Genomic DNA, 14,962 nt, shown 5'->3' on the forward strand with positions numbered 1-14,962 from the left:
AATAGGCTAACGATGTTGATATGAAGTTGGTATGAAAGTAGTACAAAAAGTCTTTATGGATTCCAATATATACACACTAAAAGAGAGAATCTGAACGAACACATCGACGTAAACATCTTGAAGTTGTGGAAGGAAGAGAAGCTGCCAATAAATTAGAAGAAATTTTTATGGATCACAGCCCTTGTAAATACGTGCAATCAGACAATGGTACGGAATTCGAGAATGACCATATAAGAAAACTCCGTCAAGAGTACAAAATTGTTTAAATTCATGGACGACCCAACAATTCCCAGAGTCAGGGGATAGTTGAAAGATTTAATCAGATAATCACATTGGTTTGTGTCTACGCATTGGGATCGAGATTTGGCAGTCACATCAGTGCAGATGCGGTAAAATCATTGACAGGAGAAGCCTACACCCCCTCTCTTGTCGCCTCAGTGCCGGTTGAATACCCAGGCATGCTGTCTTGAATAATATTGTTAAGCGCGCGCTCAACGCCGCTGAATTCCCTTCTGTCCCGGGGCCGGTTGGATTAGACCAGCGGTTCTCAAATGCAGCCCCCAGGATTTTTAAATTCAATTATTCATTCTTAAGGTTAATTCAGCGTGGAAATTAAGGATGCGCCTGCAAAGTTTCAACTAGAACTCATTAATTTACAACATGATATAGAACTGGCGGCATTGTTCAAAAATGCGTCCATTATTAATTTTTACGAATTAATTCCTCAAGACAAATTCAAAAAATATAACACACAATGCATATATGAATTTTCTTGATGAAAATGATATTGAAGATGCAAAATTGTTCAGGGAAAATGACTTAATTGTCAAATTTGCATATTCATCGTACAAGAAGAGTGCTGGCAGAATTCCTCGCCACACTCACCTCAATGACGTCATCAAAAAGGCACTAGAGTCGGCAGGTTTCCCCTCCACTCTAGAGCCAGTCGGTCTCGGTCGGAGTGCAGGAAAGCGTCCTGGATGACTACCTTCCCTTCCAGGAAAGGCAAGTCCCTGATTTGGGATGCAACTTGTGTTGTTGTGCTTTTGGTTGTTGATTCTTATTTCATTCTTTTTTATATTAATGTAAATCATGATCCGATTCTATATCAACCTGCATCAAAGGGAAAAAATATATCGTTGTGTTCAATAATATCCATAATGGGAATAGAACTTTCTAAAATAATTGATGGTGCAACACAATTATTTTTACTGAGTTGTACAAAAGGAATTTTCACTGATGATTATGTGATAATTTTAGATAATGTTAAATTTCATCATTCTTCAAATGTTGTTAATTTTTTCGAAACACATAGTGTTGAGTATTTGTTTTTACCTCCTTATTCACCTGACTTAAATCCTATCGAAAATGTATTTGGGACAATAAAGGCGAATACGTCCAAGAGCTATGAATCAGAAGGCTTTAAAAGAAAACTTAAAAGATGTTATACAATCGCTTTCTTCTAATTAAATGTCTACCGAGTACTACCGGTCATTTTGGAATAGAGTGAATGCGATTATTAACAGAATTAATTAACATTTGTTTTTTAAATAATTATTTATAATATACGATATACTTATGAAATAAGAGGATATTTATATGAAATTATACGATATATTTATGGAATAAGAGGATATATTTATGAAATTAGAAAATATATTAATGAAATTAGAGGATATATTAATGAAATACCCTGTAAAGAAACAAAGACATATTTAATCTCTAAAATAGTAAAGAAAAATTAATAATTTCAGATGACAAAAAACTAAAAAGATCAAAATAAGCAATAAAATAGTGGAAAAAATAATTTACTTTAAAAAAATGCATTGAATGAAGATTAATTAATCGATAAAATAAATACAAATTCACTTGCAAAATAAACTTCATCCATGATATTTTACCAGTAGTCAATTTAATTAATCTTCAAACAAATAAAAAAATAGAATAAAAATAAAACATTTATAAACAAAAGAATGAAATAAGAATTAACAACCAAAACCACAAAACAAGAAAAGAAAATAACGTGCTTAACATGTTATAATTTATTGTAATTAATTCGATAAATTTAAAACTTTAAAAAATTAAATAAATAACATTTAATATTGTGAGTCTGTTTGAATTCAGCTAGGAACAAAAATTCAGGTGGTTTACATTAATGAAGACGTACAGAGTACCAACATACTACAGTATAACCTCCATTTGGGGCATCAATTTTGAAAAATTGCCCCAAAAATAGAGGTTTCCCCAAAAATGGAGGTCTGAAATTTTCTTTATTTTTATAAAAATTTTAATAGTTTTAGCATATTTTTCATTAATTTATAAATAAATAAAGTATTTTTAAGAACATTTAAACATGTTTTCCACTAATTTTATTGATAATTAGAGTATTTTTCAAGTAGAAAAAAATTTTTATTCTATTACACGAAAATAATCTGTTATTTTGTTTCCTGTTGCAGATTTCTTCATATGTATGCCCAATATTTTTCTAAAATTGTAATAGTCTTTTAACGCATCGGGAAACAAACGGTGAATATTCTCTTCAAGGTTATTCATTGCTGTTATCGTGTCCAAGTGTGAACAGTTGCATTCAGTTTGGTCATATATTGACTCATCATTATTTTCTTCTTCATTTTCAGCAATTACGTCTGCAATTATCGTGTCCAAATTTTCTTTCTCACTGTTAACTAAAAAATTTGAACTAGGAATCTGTTGCCGACAGTTATTAATTGTTTCCCAACAATTCGTTATTGTTTCAGGATTTAAATTTTGCCATGTTTTTCCAACAATTATTATGACATGACGAAGATTTATTTTTTTTAAATTAACAATTTGTAACTCAACGTCCTCAAAATAAAGAGTAAAATCCAATAAAGCGTTAAGATAATTGGACTTGAAAGATTTAATAATACCCATGTCTAACGGTTGAATTAATGAGGTTGTATTTTTTGGGAGAAAAAACAATTCAATGTTGGAAAGATGAATATATTTGTGACAGCTTGGGTTATCAAGTAACAAAACAATTTTTCTCTTTTGCGTAATCATTTGTTCATTTGTAATGGTGAGCCATGTAATAAATATTTCTGATGTCATCCAACTGTTTTTAGATGATGAATATGAAACTCCATGTTCTTCAGGGTTAAAGTTTTTCATACAACGTGGGGATTTATATTTTCCTACTAACAATGGCTTGACCGGACACAGGAATAAATTCTTCCCTTGTCTTGGTGAAAGCCTCAAAAACAATTTTATCCAATTTTTGGGATAAAGTATGAGGAGAGCGTTGAATATTTCTGGGAAAATCTGTTTGAACAGCCCCAGTATTAAAAAAATTGAGATAATTTTTTTTAATACGTGACACAGCGCCTAAAAACTTACATTAATAAAAAACCTTTACTAATTTTGTACTTATCTACAATATCTCGTTCAGTAAGATGTTTATTTTCACTTAATTCCTTGACAATTTTGATCTTTAACTCAAGACTAAGCTTACGAGCCATAACAACAAGAATACAAAAATTACACGAGGCTTCCAAATGAAATTTTATATAATTAATTTTATTTTTAATAGCAAATATGTATATAAATTAAAAATCCTGTGCCCCACTTAGAGGTTCCGGTAATTTCTAAATTTGGAAATTACCGCATAAAAATTATATCCTTTTCAAACTACCCCAAAAATAGAGGTTTCCCCAAAAATAGAGGTTCCCCAAGCCAGAGGTCTGCCCCAAATGGAGGTTATACTGTAATAAGTAACACATATCCTATTTATTGAAACTCTTTTTTGGACGACACAGATAATAAATACAATTTTAAAATCATTTAATTAATGACTTTAATTAACTATGAATAAAGAAATCTAAATAATTTACAATTCAAAAAATATAAATTTTGTTAGCATTATATTTACTAGTACCGAATAGCAAAGAAAAAAAAATCTAATCTTAATAAAGATGTCCATATTAGGTTTTATGAACCACCGGGCGAAGTAATTGTCGTCCAGGAAGGAGTTTTGGGTATCTAATATATTTTTCCAAAATAAAACAAACAAATAAAATAAAATTTTCTATCTACTTTTGAAAAAATGACAGAATCTTTTACCATATGGAGTGAATCAAAAAAAATTGTTTAAGTTTGTAAAACACATAAGCGAAAATTATTTACAAGTCTTTTATCTATGAGAAGATGATTGTAATCAAAAAAGTTGCCAAAATTTGTCATTAACCACTCATATGTATTATTAAACTCATATGTATTACTAAATCAAACAGCAGATCATCAGTAATTGAATACTAAGAACAAGACCAGATACAAAAACTTCCCAGAAATACAGAATGCAACAATATTCCAAAAATATGTCATTTAAGTAGAGTCAGAGAATATTTGAAAAGATAATTGCATCGTAACTGCACGAACTAAATGATTGGTTACTGTGAAGTTATAAAATAAGAGAAACTTACTAATCATACATTTTACGGAACCTGAGACGTCTTTAATGAATGCAAAAATACTTTTTTTTTTTTTTTTTAACGCTAATTAAGTTAATTTATACAAACAAGACAAAATTACAGATAGCTAAGTTAGTTAAAGGCCTCACGAGACACCCGACCAGCCGCGCGAATGGCGAAGACGTTCCCTCGGATCACAGCAATCGACAGACGTTCCAGGAGCCAAGAAAACTCTCTTGGATCGTGACTAGTCCTTGAAATCCGTCGACCGAGCGAGCGAAGGAAGCGGAGTGTCTTGGGACCGAAGATCCCGGAGGACTTTAAGATTATCTTAATTGTAATAAAAAATATAAACCCGTTTTCAAATAGTTTAAATCTATATAGACGGTTGTTTATTCTCAATATAAGATGAAAACATTTTTAATTTTTTAAGAAAATGTCTAATAAGAAAATTTGTGTGATCAAGATTTTTCATTAAGGAAATTAAACATTCTAAAAATACGATAAAAAGGAGAACTACTCAATATATACCATTTTCAGTTCAAGTTTGACAATTTTTATCGCTAAATTTCCATAAATATCAATGGTCTGACTGCTTTAATCTATCAAAGTCGATTATGATTAAATAAAAAATCATTATTTTGTTTGATAATTTTATTTTACTGTCTGACGTCAAATCCAATAGGATTCACATTATAAACCACTTTGGATAGGTTGACCTTCCGAGGATGTAACAGGACAGTTTAGATTATATGATTATTGACAGTTATCTAGTTTTGATAAAGATTATCATTTTGTCGCCTATATAAAATAATTTTAATCTTTTTTTGAACAATTTGATATTTTTTGGATTTTCTACACGACCATATTTTTGCATATTTTCATACTTATTAAAATTTTATGTCTGAAGAATGAGCCTTTTTTATTGTAATTAACCAAATTATTTTAGTTTTGGTAAATTGTCGACAGATATGTTTTGGATTTCAATACAAGATTAAACGAACTTTCACTTATCTTGTCGACATTAAATGAAATAAGAGAAACAAATTTTTGTCTTGTAGTTAAAGTCTGAATATGTTTGTTGCAAATTTATCCCTGTCTGGAAATTTTGCGAACACAGAAACATGCACAAGTGTCTCATTAGTTATCATAATTATTTTTTGTATTTTTTAAGTTTCTTGAATATTTTAATTTAAAAACATTTCTAATTAATATAGTTTTGAGTACCGCGAGCACAAAAAGGCTGGCAAATGCGAATGTTTGAAGATAAATGGTTATTATACTGTCATAACCCTAAAGAAATAGTAATGACACTTTTTTATATTAAGATCAAATCGTGCTCCAATTACAGTAATTTTACATATTAAATCAAACTTATTATTATGTACACTGTGTATTATTTTATCACGTTTTAACGAATAGTTATATTTAATTAGCAGCAATGGCAATTCCCACGCAAGATGGCTATTGATATGCGCTGGAAAAGCCATGTCCGTTCCCGACGATCATTTCTACTTCTGCTTGCCAAATCCCCCAGTTTAATAAGGAATTTTTTAGTTCTGTAATCGAGTACTCTCGACGTCTCCAATACGATCGGGGCAAAGATATAACGGTGCAATAATGCACTATATTTCTTGACTTTTAATGTTTCCGCAAGGTTGGCTGCGGAGTCGGCTCTCCGGCTGACGTAAAGATGTTTCCGGCGGAGAAGGTGTCCGTGCAAGTTGTGTATTGATGAGCGACTTGCCATCTTTGAAGTGGAAAGTCGTTAGGCCGTCAGGACGTTTACCATCCTCCCGAACCAGGCCGACAGGTTCCAACTGTGATGGGAATCCGGCAGTTTCAAAAGTCCGCTTGACTATGTCGTTCAGGGCAGCGTGTCGGGGAAAGCGTCCAGAGCTTCTCTGACACGATAATGGGTGCAATCCAAAGGGGTCAACGGTCGATCCACAGCGGCACCGGTGTTCTCGGCATACGTTTACCCCCAGGCGCAATGAGACACCGATCCTTAGGAAATCGTCGTCCAATAAGGTTTGCGGTTCCCATAGGGATGGCGGTCAACCAAGTCCCCGAATATGGTTGCAAGGCAGCCAATAAACAAGCCAAGCGATGTTGGTTAAGCATAGTTATATTTATCCTCTGAATCAATTTGAATTGTATTTTTAAATAATTACTTTTTATAAATTCTAATATGGAGCAATAAGTGGGAAATCGCTTTGCTTCCTGAAGAAGCTTGGACGCTTAGCCACATTAAAAAGCCACGACACACGTGAGACCCGGTGGCTTCTTCAGTTGATCTCCGTTGCTATCGTGAGAGGCAACGCAACGTCAATAATGTTGGCGGGGTTCACTTCGGATGGATGGCTTTGTTAACTTCTAGTAAATAACAATTACATTTAAAGAAATTAATGCTCAATTAAATTGCAAATTATACTAACCAGCTACTCTTAGACAAATACTATGCTTAATAATGAAAACACTGCTACTTTTAAGACAAATGAAACAACTTGTAAACTCGAAACAGCTCGTGGAAATTTTCATGGAAAAAATCTATAAATCAACTAGAAATAAAACACAAAACAAAATTAGAATAATAAAACGAGAATTATTACTTTTTTACTTTTTTTTAATTGTCAAAATTGTCTAATTGAAATTGTCTAATCGAGATTTGGATTTCAGACCACCGAGGCACACCCTTCCCCTTCGTCCACTTAGGAAGTTGGTAATCAATATTTTTAGCTTCAGAGGAAAGTTGGATTGGAATATCTTCCTTGAGAGGAGCTTCCTCGAGACGGAATCGAAGGCTTTATGGATGTCGACGGAGCAGAGCACGGTCTTTTGGTGCCTCGGTTTGCTGGCAAAACCGGTACAGATGAAGTTTGACAAGGATTGAAGGTACAAAGACGTGGACTTCGCCTTCTTACACCATGTTGAAAATGTCTTTGGGGTAAGAAAGCTTCTATTCTGCCAAGAACCAGTCTTTCCAGGATTTTCGACATCGAGCATAACAGGGAAATCGGCCTGAAAGAAGCCGGGTCCCTTCTTGGTCTTAAAATTATAAAACGCTCTAAGAAGCGTTCTCAATAAAAATAGATAGTGATGTTTTTTGTAAGAACAAATAAATACAAAAAAAAATTATATCAAAATTATTGCTGAATAAAACGTGCCTCAAATGCGTTTTTTCCAATCTAAGACAATAAAGGAAACAAAGAACCTTCCCATTTTTAAACTTTTTTAAGAAAGAATTTCAGAAAGCATTTTAAAAATTTTGAAGAGTTTAAGTCAAATTTTTTTGTCCGGATTAATTTTGTTTATTACGAAAAAAAGAATTCGGTCAAGTGTTCGAAAGCTTCATGGACGGGAAGCCGACACGATCGAGAAAGAATTAGAGCGTACTATCGCAAGGGATATCCGCTCGAAAAACCATCTTGATTCGCGGGCGTCGCCTGTGATAACAGACATGGGGGAGCCAATCTCCTCAACAAAGCTGAGTGCCTTACTGCCTAAGGAACCGGAAGTCTCAACCGCGAATGGAAGGAATTGGAACTTCTCCGTAAGTGAGGAGTACTTCCGCATCTTTTTGCATTCCGCGGTTGTGACAATAGATCCAGGGGCGGATGCGGACATCAGCAGGTTCTGAGGCGAGAAAGAGTCCACACACGTGGTATCCCAGGTAAGAGGCTTCCCCCTGTTGAAGGGAAACTCAGTGATCCCGTCAGGCCTTTTTCCGTCCCCCCGATCGATCCCAGAGGGTTCAAGCAGGGAGGGGATTCCGGCCACTTCCAGGGCTCTTCTGATAAGGTCGTTAAGAGCCGCGTGACGCGGGATGCAGCCAGCACTGGGTCTACACGATAGAGCGTGTAAAATTAGATCTGACTGAATTTCATTAAATTAATTTATATTACAAATAATATCGTTTTTTTCACACTTGAGAAAGAAAATGGTCATCCCATCAGAATGTTGCCTATCCACACGGTCGACCCGAACAGGTTGGAGTAGTGAACGAAATACTACCTCATAGCTCATTTCACGATGTCGTTGAACAATGCATGTCGTATAAACCTCCAAGCACCATGCATGAACGAGAGAAAATAAAGACCATATCAGTCGACTGTTCCGCTGTGAAAAAGAGGAAGATTCATTTAATTTTTCTTTTTTTGATGCGTAAAATTGTTATATAAAAAGTAAGTTAGGAATGAACAAAAGGGAATCTCCGAGGGGCTAAAGCACGCGCCCTCCTGCGGTAAGTACCGCGTGCGTGTTTCCACGGAATATGGCGATGGATATCCTCTGCAATAGCCACAAAACCTCGAGTGGCTCTTCCGTCCTATGGGCCAATTTTCTCACAATGTCGCTGATAAAGGCCGAGGTTAGAGGCCCGGCGATGCCCGATGTCTCGAGGGGCGTCCGAGTTCTTGTTATTTTTTTATTTTAGCCGTTTCAGCTTTTTCCGCAGCAGACCCGGGGGATGTGGCAGATGACATGATAGGCGATGAAGAGAATGAATCGATAATAATTACGTTTGTGATTTTAATACTTTTTTTTTTAAAAATTTATCTTTCGAGATACAGACAAAGAGTGTAGGCTGACAAAGAAGAGTACACCTATGCTGCCAATCAATTTGCGGAGCTTGCACCTCGCGAATAGTCTCAGCTGTACAAAATCCTTGAATATATCTTTAAGTTCAAATCAGATTTAGATATTAATAACACATATAATGAAATTTAGGCAATGTAAAACTCTGCCTTTTAAAAAATCTGCGAATTTAAAATAAGGGTTGCAAAAAACTCCCCGACCGGGAATCGAACCCGGGCCACCGCGATGACAACGCGGCATACTAACCATTATACTATCGGGGACATTAACATTGCTCGAGACTAGTAACAAAGGGCCCCTCGCGAGTAATGTTATCAGCTGTATAATTATATCAAGATCGTTTTAATAAAACTCGTAATTGATCTCGGTGTGGTAGTACGTAATCACATGCTAGCGTGTCTTTGCTGTAGTTAGACAGTCTTTACTTTAAACAAAATAAACTAGTACGGAAAGCATTCTATTTGAATATCTCATCATAAAATAGTAAAATAAAATTTTCTAAGACTTCTGATTTTTATAATTAATAAATTATAAAAGAAATAAATTGAAAGCAAAACCTCAACAAACGGTCTGAAAGAACAAACATCAAAAAATACTGCGTTTGGAAACAACTTTATTGTGTCTCCTGAGATAATCGCTGATTAAAATCTTTATCACACTGAGAAGCCAAATTTTCAACAATTTTTTTCTGGCAATTACTATAGTGCGAACAAATTACTATCAAGTTAGTATCAAGTTACTAAACTTTGTTTCGTAAGCCATTATTTCTTTGATAGTTAACAACAACAAGCCCTGCCGCAAGATGAGAACGGAATGTTAACAGCCACATAAGATCAAAACAGAGAGAGAACATGTTATTAGGAAACTAATCCAAAGGAAGACGACCCGAACGAAGACATGTGTCTCTGCTACATCTATTTTTTCTTTTCGAGTGTGGCTGAAGTAGACATTCGGTTCCGCAGTGGTATCACTGATGACGGCATCACTCGTCAATCCTAGTTAGTTTTATTTTATTGTTTTATTTATTTAACCTAAGAATTACCAACAGTTAATTAGGATAATATTAGGTGATTTCAACAATTCTCAAAATTTGAAAATACCCTTGTGGTCCGAGTTATATGATTATTTGATATATTTTGATAGTTATATGATTATTATAAATAAAGTCAAGAAAAAAATTTTAATTTTATTATAATAAAATATTCGCACGTTATTGTTTATATTTTGTTTTGTTGTTGCTTATTGTTTTATTTTTTAATTTATTTTCTTGTATTAATGGTTAATTTTGTATTAAAATTGATTAAATATATTGTTGGCTTACAGAATTTCTTATAATATTTGATATTTTGTAATTGTATTGGTCTTATTTTTGCAATAATTTAATCTTTTTTACATTTTAACTATTCAATACATATTTTTTTTTTTTAATCAATATTTTCATTATTAATAATGTCAGTTAATAAATTCAGAGAAGAGATTGATTTGAGAAATCAATTGAGGAAGCCCGCTGCCTGTATGGAAAGCGAGTTCCCTCGGAGTATGGCTATTCCGATCCTTTGTCTTAGCCATACTCCTTCACGAGGATCATTTTTCTTTGTGGCGAGCATTCTTCCGAGTTCGCGCAAGAACTCGGCAGTAGCTGGGCCAACAGCTCCTGATGACTCAGCCGCAACAGGGGTGAATCTGTAGCGGTCCCCGAGGAAGGAATATTTTTTGGTTTTAAGGTTTTCCGCGATTGAGGCAGCTGCTCCAGGTGTCTGAACCGATTTAAGGAGATTCGTGCTTGAGTAAGTATCGACGCAAGTTGCGTCCCAGACCAAAGATCGTCCGGAGTTGAAAGGGAAAAGAGTCATCCCGTCAGGTCTCTTTCCATCACCTCGATCGAGACCCACTGGTTCAAGCTGTGCTGGGAAGCCTGCAGCCTTCAGAGCTCTGACGATCACGTCGTTCAGAGCGGCGTGACGTGGTCCTCTTCCGGCGGATCTCCTGCAGGATAGCGGGTGCAATCCCTTCGCATCGACCGTTTTCCCGCAGCGGCATCGGTGCTCCTGGCAAACGTCTAGTCCAAGTCTTTGTCCGATTCCAATCCTCAAAGAATCGTCGTCCAAAAAAGTCCCGAGATTTGGGCAAGGGATTGCACCAAGCCATGCTCCGCTCCCTCCACTTGAGGCTGACACCAGGCAAGCAAGGCGATGTTGATTTGCTTCTTTTTTAAGCCCTTCTGAAATTTTGGAGCAGACAATGTTATCCCAGTTCCTTTGTTTCGTTGTGTCTTCGGGGATTTTGAGTCCTGACCCGTTCCAATCCCGGCAAGCTTCATCAAATGACTCATTCCAGCGAAGTCCAATAGTGTGACGAAGGACTTGCCGTGTCAAATGGTTGCAGCTTGAGAGAGACGAAAGATATGCCGGGTACGCGACCTCCAGCGCCGATCTTAGATACATATTTTAACTTTTCTACAAAACCCTATTCTCGACGATTTCTATATTTTTTTTTATATTTTACTGTATGAAATTGTATTCATCGATTGATTGTAAAGGGACCTGGCCGCACATCTGAATTTGCGGATGCTCAACGGTTCTCATCGTTTTTATTACCTCGGCCAGTGTGTTGGCACGCGACGGTACCAAAGCAATCTTCTTCATAATTATCCCCTTCTCCATTGCAGTGAGATAAGGGTGGAGCTGGAGAATTAGTTGGAGAATTGATATACGTCTCTTTGGGCCGGGATTAGATTCCACATCCCCACAGATAGTGAGAAGGGCAAAACGGGAAAGTGAGGTCGACAGAGAAGGCCGCCCCGGACTGACGATAGTTGCGGGGGGATGAGCGAATGATTCTTTTTTCATTAATCCAATAACTGGATTTTTGCGCCCCCACAAAAGGCGAATCACACTCCATGTAATAAAAAACCGGATTTTTGAATGCTTAATTTTCTTGATATTCTGTTTTTAATTTTAGATTTTTTTAAATTTATAATGATAATTTTCGTAACTTTTCTTTTTATAATTTTTCAATAATCTTTTTGTACAGCTAAACTGACTATATTAAATTTTTTCTGTGTAAAAAAACCGGATTATTATTATTTAAGCCAAACAAAATCACCGTCTTAACCAATTAACTAACACGTTCAGGTGATTCCGACACTTCTCAACAGTCGAGCCATCTTTTCACGATGTTCCGACCGTGACCACACACACTTTCTGTATGTAGGGTGAATGGTTTGTGGTACATTTCCACGATCCCCCCATTTGCCTCTACGAGAGACTCCAGTGTTCTATGGATAATTTCCCTATCGGTATGGTCCTTCAGTAGGTTGATAGATCTTTCTTTAATTTTTTCGATTTTTGCCGCCAGGTTACAGCCCCAAGCAGCACATGCATAGCCTATTGTTGGCTCGATATACTGCTTGTAAAGGGTCTCTACCCCTGGCGGATAAGTTCTCCCACAGTTCCAAAGGAAGGCTTTTACAAAATTGATCTTCTTTATACAGGTCAAATGATTAATAATTAATGTGTCCTCCGTGTGCCTTATAAAGCTCAATGCTTCTTCTTGGCATTATTTCAGTTAATTTTCTCACAGATTCCGTTGGTATTTAGTCCCAAATTTATGTGATATTATCGCATAAATCCTTTTTACTATGCAGACATGTTCAATTGGGTTCAAATCTGGTGATTGTGGTGCCCAATTAAATAATTCAATTTTTTTCTCATCCAAAAATTGTTTTGTTCTCCGTGAATTATGACAGGGGGCCAAATCTTGTTGGCAAATAAAACGATTTAGCCCAATTTTATCTGCCGATTTCCACAAATTATTTATTAAAATGTTGATATATACAGCAGAATTTATTTTTTCATTTACTATAACCAAATTCCCCTTTCCATGGAAGTAACATCTGGAGGTAGACCAAATCCGAAAAGCTTTTGACGACTTTTATTTTAAAGACTCACAATTTTCATCGATGATATTAAGAAATTGATGTCTTGATAGTGAGAACGCACTTTTAGTGTACAATTATGAAGTAAATGAGCGAAACAAGTAAGGTGAATCATATTCGGATAAAATATACGCATGCTAGTTGCGGCTGACATCATATACGGTACAGCATCAGTTAACAACAAAACAAAGTTTTTTCTCTCAACTTGGTAATTTCGTAAGCAATCATCAATTGTTTGACAAATTGAACTTGCATCACACGTCTCAATACAAATGCAGTCAATTAAATAAATATTGGTTGGGTTGTCAATCTTAGCAGCAATAAAATTCACATATTTTTTAAAGAATTTTGGGAAAGAATCTATAAATCAACTAGAAATAAACACGAAACAAAATTAGAATAATAAAACGGTAATTAGTTACTTTTTATTGTTAAAATTGTTTAATTGGTGTTTTGATTTACATGATTGTATTTTAGATAAAATTTTGAACTTAGTTTATTTGATAATATCAATTTGTTTTTAAATCTTAGACTAATGATATTTGTAGCTTTTAATGAATTAATTCTCATTTTTTAAATAACAAAAAAGGCTATAATAATTATAAAACGGTCTAAGAAGCGTTCTCAATAAAAATAGCCGGTAATGTCTTTTGTAAGAACAAATAAATAAATTATATCAAAATTATTGCTGAATAAAACGTACTTTAACTTTCATTTTACTTTTCTAGGTGACAATGATACCGATTTTTTGATAAAGAACAAATTATATGTAGAAATTACACTGGAAATCATCAACAATCAAATAGTCTTGTTTTTTTCTTTTGATAGTCTCGGATAACGGTTTAAGCAAGGAGATTTTTTATATGGGATAGCGTCTGATCGAGCGTCCCCACAAATAAATAACGCCATACAATAAAAAATCATATAGATCTTCATGAACTCGACTGACGGGCACTAACTGAGTATAAAATCGTGTTTATTTCGGTGCAAGTACGTTCAAACAAACAAAATATTGCCATCGTCTTTAAAATAAGTTTAGAGAACTTCTTCAAGGTTTTTTGTAGGGATAAAAAAGCAATAGGAGCCAGCTGGAATGGAAGCCTGTAAGATTAAATCACATCGTATCGGAAAATCAAGACAAACACTATAACAAACTCCTTTCTTTGTCATGATCTAGAAATTAGTCTCAAATGAGAGTAATTATCGCCTCGAAAAGTAATTCTAAGCTGCTTATCTCTAAGAACAGTTTAATCTAGTCTACAAAAACTAAAAAAACTCTACACAAACTAAACCACCCAACAAACCTCTAAATAAAAATAACATTTTTAAACACAAAAATGTATATAAAAATCATTGTTAAATAAAACGTGCCTCAAATGCGTTTTTTCCAATCTAAGACAATAAAGGAAACAAAGAACCTTCCCATTTTTAAACTTTTTTAAAAGATGGGCATCACTCTCAATCTCCTCCAAATCCTCATGGTTCAATTCCATAAGTTTATAGTCATTACAAACTCTCTTTTTCTTGGCCTTCATCCTCTCCCTCTACCACTACACAACCTCAAATATAACTTTCTTAGCATATTTGGCATTCAGTCTTTTCTTCGACTCCTTCTTGGCAAAATTGTCCTCTGCCATCTTCTTCCTTCTCTCTTCTCGGACACAGTCACTACAATCAACACAACCAGATTACCGATATGGCACTAAATCTACATCAACAGAGGATGGAACAAATAGGGTTGTGTCATTTTTACGGATTTCCACCATTTTGGGAATTCTTAGCAACCCAAAGGACTCAGCTAAGAAGGAAACGGGGAGTTCTGAATAAATATATCACAACTTACTTGATAGGTTGAAAATGACTTTAAGGGGATGTTTTAAGTAGGCTTTGATATATGATACAAATGCCAACACCCCTGATTCCATAAACTCTCTTTCAGTCTCAGATAAACTTCTTAATATAGCGGATATAGACACGTCTTCAA

The 14,962-nt window shown here is 34.9% G+C and overlaps 1 non-coding gene across 1 annotated transcript; it reads right to left on the bottom strand.

Annotated features, from left to right (window-relative positions):
• Window positions 1-9,232: 9,232 nt before the first annotated feature.
• Trnad-guc lies at window positions 9,233-9,304 on the bottom strand. The gene has a single exon. It is a non-coding gene; the product is annotated as a tRNA-Asp (tRNA).
• Between the last annotated feature and the right edge of the window lie 5,658 nt (window positions 9,305-14,962).

This window comes from Octopus sinensis, unplaced genomic scaffold, assembly GCF_006345805.1.
Source record: "Octopus sinensis unplaced genomic scaffold, ASM634580v1 Contig18731, whole genome shotgun sequence".
NCBI lineage: Eukaryota > Metazoa > Mollusca > Cephalopoda > Octopoda > Octopodidae > Octopus > Octopus sinensis.